Below are 6,309 nucleotides of genomic sequence, written 5' to 3'. Positions count from 1 at the left end.
GTAGTTCTACTCCTATACCCATGTCTACTTCGCTTGGAGGATCTAGTCCACATCTAGGTGCTGAAACTTCATGTGGAGGTTGGGACTAGGCCACTCTACTCTCTTCAGTGGCACCTAGTCCACGACCTCGTCAAATAGGAGGTCTGCCTCTTCTCGTCATGCTAGTGGGGGTCATCTCGACGCGGGGGTTGTTTTGGGGGAAATAATAGATATGCTTCCAATTCCCCATCAGCAAAAGTTATGCTGGCATATCAAGTGGTGGATCCAAATGCCTATGACCCAGCGACGCTTCCTTACCATGTGAGGATGATAGATGGGTTGATCATTGAGGATAGCAAGGGGAAGCATCTCATAGCATGCATGCATCACCTTGTAAATCTTAAGTTTAGAAACATTTGCGGCATTGACTGGAGAACTCAAGATAATGCAAAGAAGCAATACATTCTGCAAAGTATTGAAGACAGAGTTTCCTGTGCTCCACCTCGATTTACAATTCACTCATCCAACGTCCGATGGGGGTAAAACTCTGCAAGTGGGGGGAGAGTGACCCCATGGACCCACTCAAAAAATTTCACCTACCTTTTTTTGCATAGGGGACTCATTCGACACTATGCAAAAAAAGAATGGGTAGCAACACCCATCCAGCGTGCGTCCAATGGGTGTGATGTCTAAGTACCCAAACTTGCTCTATGCATGCGGTTATGCCCCACAACTATATGTACGAATGTAGCTGTGTGCATATCTCCATGGGAATTTTAAAACTCCAAAATTCCGTTATTGAAGCATGGTTGTGGACACAGTTATGACCTCATCCTCGTATAGTGGTACAGCAAAAAGCTATGTAAGAAAAGTCAAATATTGAATTCAATTCCTTTAACTAGAGTGTATATAAAGCTCGACATTAAACAATAATATTGCAATCGTTGTAACTAATCAAGAAGAAGCTCGCTTGGATGGGCCATTAGTCACCATAAAATGTGTGTTATTGAGTTGTTAAACTTCAACTAAAGCTAGATGGTAGTACCAAAGGCAGTATAATATGAGAGGAGGCATGGATAGGAGCCTATGAGTGAAAAAAGAAGATAATTCATTTTGGTTTCCTTGGAACGAAAACATCAATAAACAAAGAAACTAAAACAACATCTGCATGCCTACTATTGCATTTTCCTCCATCATCGACCCCCCTTCTCGCTTACCCCTTTGGCTCCCTATTCGCAAGGCAGCACGTGGTGCAATGCGTTAGTCAACTTAGCAGTTTGGCCATTCCTAATCGGCGCAATAAATGTAATGTGCTACCACTGCTACAACTACAGCCACAGTTCGTAAAAGAAACAGAAAGGATGCCTAGGAACCCTGCGTCCTTCTGTTTCTTTTATGTGCGGTGTGAAGAAGCGATGCCTAAGAACCTTGCATCACATCTAGGAACATAACTACATGCTAGAATATATTTCTTTGTAATTTAAAAAAAACTGGTATTATAATCAGATGAAAGTGTAATAAATGACACTTTTAATATATTTCTTTTTGTCAACAAAAATAAAAAATATCTATGGTTCTATTTTTTCTTCCTCTTTTCTAAATTGTGAGAGTTTTATTTTTTTCAAAGAGTAGAGAGAGAATGAGAGAGAATAGAGCTAGTAGCTCTAGTAGGGTGGCTTCAGAAAGGGATCATACACGGAAAGATGCCCGAAATAATAATAAGAGGCGTGAAATATAGCTATTCAAGAAAAGCCAGTTCTAGCCTTTCAAGAGGATAAAGGCATAATTTTCTTAGCTTGAAGCAGACAAGAACGGTATCGTGCAAGAGCCGTGAGAGTGAAATGCTGGGCGTAAAAGTGATACCTGAGGTAGAAATGACCAGGAAAGCCTGTTCCTGTGAAGGAAGCCTCGTACCAAGATCCATCTTTTCTTTGGGTGGTTAAGAGGTATCTGACTCCATGTTCAATGGACTCTACCTCATATTTTCCTAGAGCATCTCCTGCAGCCAATAATCCTATAACTGCCCATGCGGTTTGAGAAGGAGTGCTTCCATATCCGGTCTGCTCTTTGAGGGCGGCAGGGTCGTTGTAGCTGTAGCATGTTTCACCCCACCCTCCATCTCCTATACTGTTGTTAGTGTTCTGCACTTGAACTAGCCATTTGGCTCCTCTTGAGATTTCTTCTTCATGAGTTGAGGGTGCCACGACTGATAATGCAACCAGCACGCCGCACGTGCCGTAGATGTAGTTAACGCCCCATCTTCCGAACCAGCAGCCTTCTTTCTCCTGCTCTTTTCTGAGGTAGGCGAGGCCTGTAGAGATGGACTCCGGGGGCGGCAAAGGAGCGTTGAAGTTGCCGTGCTGTAATCTGCCCACCATTTCCAGGACTCTAGCGGTGACATCGGAGGTGTTGGGGTCGATCATAGCTTTCAGGTCACCGTAAGGGGTGGAGTTGAGCCAGTCCTGGTCATTATCTTTGTCGAAAGCCGCCCAGCCGCCGGCTTTGCACTGCATGGAGGTGATCCACTTGACGGAGCGAGCAATGGCCCCCTGCTTGACGCTCTCATTGGGGAGTTCGAGGGCATCCAGGGCCATGACGACAACCGCGCTGTCGTCCACGTCGGGGTACCATCTGTTGAAGAACTCGAATGCCCAGCCGCCCGTGAAGCCGGAGTTATTCTTGAAGGACCAATCTCCATGCTGGGTAATCTGCCTCTTGAGTAGCCACTCCCCAGCCCGCTGGAGGGCCGGATGATCAGGCGGCATCCCGGACTCAACCAGCGATCTGACAACAAGCGCCGTGTCCCACACAGGCGACACGCACGGCTGCACCCAGTACTGATCAGCGGTCTCCATTGAGAAGTCTTTTATGGCGAGCAGGCCCCTCTGCATCACCGGATCAGTCACCTCGTGCCCGAGCGTCTTCATACACAGCATAGAGTAGAACATGGCCGGAAAGATCCCCGCCCAATCACCCGAGTCCTCCTGCCTCTCCACCACCCACTTCTCCGCCGCTCTGAGGCCCCTCTCCCTGAACGGCACCAACCCCCACCTCTCCGCCACCTTGAGAGCGTAATCCACCACCACAAAGAGGTCCGTCCAATCGCCTCTGAAGGGTGCGGTCACGCGCGCTTGCTTCCTCCCTTCCACATACAGCTCGTCCAAGCACACCGCCGGAGTCACCCTGAATACAGGCTTCTTATCAAACACCACAATCAAAGGCACTGTGCATGACCTCGCCCAGCTAGACATTTCATATATGTTTGTCAAAAACCAGTTCGGCAACAACGCCAACCAAGCTGGCAAAGAAGGTATCCCCCTCCAATCAAAGCACCCCAGCATAGCCAAACAAAGCTTGGTGAAAATCCTAGCCTTTGTCAGACCTCCTCTGTTAAGGATAAATTTCAAAGCGTTCTGCAGTGCTGGGTCGGTAACAGGAACGTTCAGCAAACGCAGTGCCATGTAAGCTTCTATGGAGAGACTCAACTCACCACCATCTCCATAGAAAAGCTCCCACCCGCCATGGCTGCGCTGGTTTTTCCTTATGTAATTCTCCATCTTGTGGACTGGGTAGTTACGATCAATGCCCAATATCTTGAACAAGAGGACGGTTTCAGCAGTGATGGAAACATTGCTCTCTAATTCTGCCCACCAGTAGCCTTCAGGGTACTGTTGGGAAAGCAGCAGATCTTGGCTGCGCTTGATGGCCTCATCTAAAGTCGGGTTTTCTCCACCCATTCCACCTTTAATGGCTTCCGCTTCATTGTAAAACTCTTGACTGTATGGCAACATCTTTGCTCACGACTATACGCACACCACTAATACCCTGCATGCAGCTCATGAAGGAACAAGCAAATTTCTAGATTAGAAATATATATGCACAATCCAATTGATAATTATAAAGAAATATTCTTAAATAAGACAAGTAATTACAGATAATCATCTCTTGATCGGTTCCCGAATCAGTAAGATTGTTAAATAATGATAAAGTTAATTCAATCTCATCGGTCTGATCTGCAAGTTGCAGAAGAGAGACCACTACATTCAAAGCAAGCGAGACCAAATTTCAATTTTCAACTATCCAAAAGTGGAGTGTGGAAACCTGAAAAGTTTTACATTTTCTGAAAGATTCTCTAAATGTCAATATATATACTCTATAAATGCTCATAAAACGTGGATTGAAAACACGCTATCCAAACAAGGTTCTCAAATCATGGACTAAGGTGCTCACTCCTCTTCTACATCTCCATAGCATACTAAAGTGTAGAAGTTATAATGGACGCCTACAACACAGCTAAAGTTTAACACCCTTAAATCTAGCAAAACATGTGATGAATGAAACGGCTTCAGAACATAGCTTACTAAGGTGTAGAAGCTATAATGGAGGCCTACAACAGAGCTAAAGTTTAACACCCTTAAATCTAGCAAAACATGTGATGAGTGAAACGGCTTCAAAAATAGTGTTCACGAAAAACCGAGGTTTAGTGTCAGGTGAATGGCAAATTTTGAAAAATAACTTTCAAATTTCAAAATAACAATTCACAAAAACTTACAAATTTTAAGGGATTTTAGTTATAATTTTGCTAAAAACTTTAAAATTTAAGAAAAAACCTACAAAAGTTTGAGGTTGATAGTTTTTTGAATTGTTGGGAAAAATATTTTCTGCAGGTGATAAATAATTAATTCAGAATTAGAGAAGCTTACTTAAGTACTCCTCAAAGGACTACTTTGTATGCCTACATGTACAACATCTTCAAAGCCTGAAAACAACCCAGGGACTACAATATGAATGAGATTAGTGCTGTAACACGAATGTCGTGTCTAAGCTAAATACAGAAGTTGGAACCATTCATTGTGAATCCCTAGTGAATTGACACGTTGATTAAGTCTCAAAGGCTAAATTTTAAAATACTAATTAGTGGATTTAGTGTAAGTGTACTGATGAGCCGACTACAGTCGGCCACCACTTGGTATATGTCCTTAAACTATAGAGTTTAATGTTTAAACTGATCTACAGATATAGCTAAGTGAGCATGGATGCGTAAGTCTGTTTGTTACAACACTCCATGGCCCAATTATTAGACTAACAGCTAGGAGATTGAAGATTATATCATATCTTCAACTCTGCACATAGTATCGTTTGGTATCGGACTACGACAAAGTACATAATCAATTCGCTGAAATCCAAATTGATGTCAGGGTGACAAGTGGCAAAAGCATAATCAATCAAATCATCTAAATAAAAAAGAAGGTTTTATTAAACCCAAACTGCTAGGGTAGCAGAAAAACATGCCTATCATTGCATGATTGGATGGAAAAATCTCTAAAGTTAAAAGGAAAATTAGGCAAACATGCCTATCATTGCAGCAGGATTGCATGGAAAAATCTTCAAAGTTAAAGGAAAACCAGGCATATGTCTGTTGAAATGTGGAACAGAAACCGTAGTAATATTAAAAACAAGGTACGTGGAATCCATACGTATGAGCGCCATTGAAGGAAAGGCAAGGGCAAATATATGAAGGCATAGACTACACGGACCTGGATAAAAGAAGGAAGAAGGCCAGAACTTTGCAATCACAGTGAGGACAGGAGTATTGGCAATATGAGGGCATCAACTACTACGATGGCTTCCCGTAATGAAGACCTTGATGTCGAGCAGTTAAACGGGGGTCACAACAGTACTCGGTGGGAGCAGCAGGCCTGGAGATCATGATCATCGATAGAACTTATATAAAGACCACCTTGAAGTGCAGTTTAATGGGGGTCACTAAAGTCGCTGAGAGCCTGGAGATGATCATCAATATGATCAATGAAGTAGGTGGAAGAGTTTGGGTCCTAACTCTCTCTCCGAGAGATGGCAGCAACACGCTACTTTCAGCTTTTAATATTTGGGTGAGGAGTAGTTTGCTTTTTAAAGGGTCATGCCCGTTTTTTTTTTGGGGCATTTTGGCCACTTATTTTTGAATGACCGTAAAAGAACATTATTTCCACTAAATTATTTATCCTTAGTACTGTACCTTTGTAGAAATCCGTATATTATGGATCCCTCTTGAAGTGAATGTACTTCTCTTTATTTAAGATCAAGCAAGATCTTGCCTTTTCTTTGCCCTTCATCCTTAGACAGTGTAGTATGTGCACAGAAAATTCTAATATATATGAACAGTGAAAAATCTAATATATCTACACTGAAAATTCTTATTTGAATCTCCGAAAACTCAGTCTTTTATTACTTCTCTCAAAATAGGCCTTCCATTTTTATTTTCCAAAAGGATTTTCTAATTTGTTTTAACTATAATTGCAAACTCGAGCATATTTTTTCTCGCGCGAGTTT

At 42.7% G+C, this 6,309-nt stretch overlaps 1 pseudogene across 1 annotated transcript; it reads right to left on the bottom strand.

Annotated features, from left to right (window-relative positions):
• Positions 1-1,492: 1,492 nt before the first annotated feature.
• Positions 1,493-5,680, bottom strand: LOC147631923 (dammaradiene synthase pseudogene; annotated as a pseudogene). Its single transcript, XR_015267379.1, has 2 exons — positions 5,517-5,680; positions 1,493-3,804 (listed from the first exon to the last, which is right to left on the bottom strand). The product of XR_015267379.1 is annotated as a dammaradiene synthase pseudogene (transcript).
• Between the last annotated feature and the right edge of the window lie 629 nt (positions 5,681-6,309).

Source organism: Cibotium barometz, chromosome 14 (genome assembly GCF_041138505.1).
Source record: "Cibotium barometz isolate CiBa-2024 chromosome 14, ASM4113850v1, whole genome shotgun sequence".
NCBI classification, from domain to species: domain Eukaryota; kingdom Viridiplantae; phylum Streptophyta; class Polypodiopsida; order Cyatheales; family Cibotiaceae; genus Cibotium; species Cibotium barometz.
Note: the sequence above shows the minus strand (reverse complement) of the source record. Positions and strands in the feature narration are given on the sequence as shown.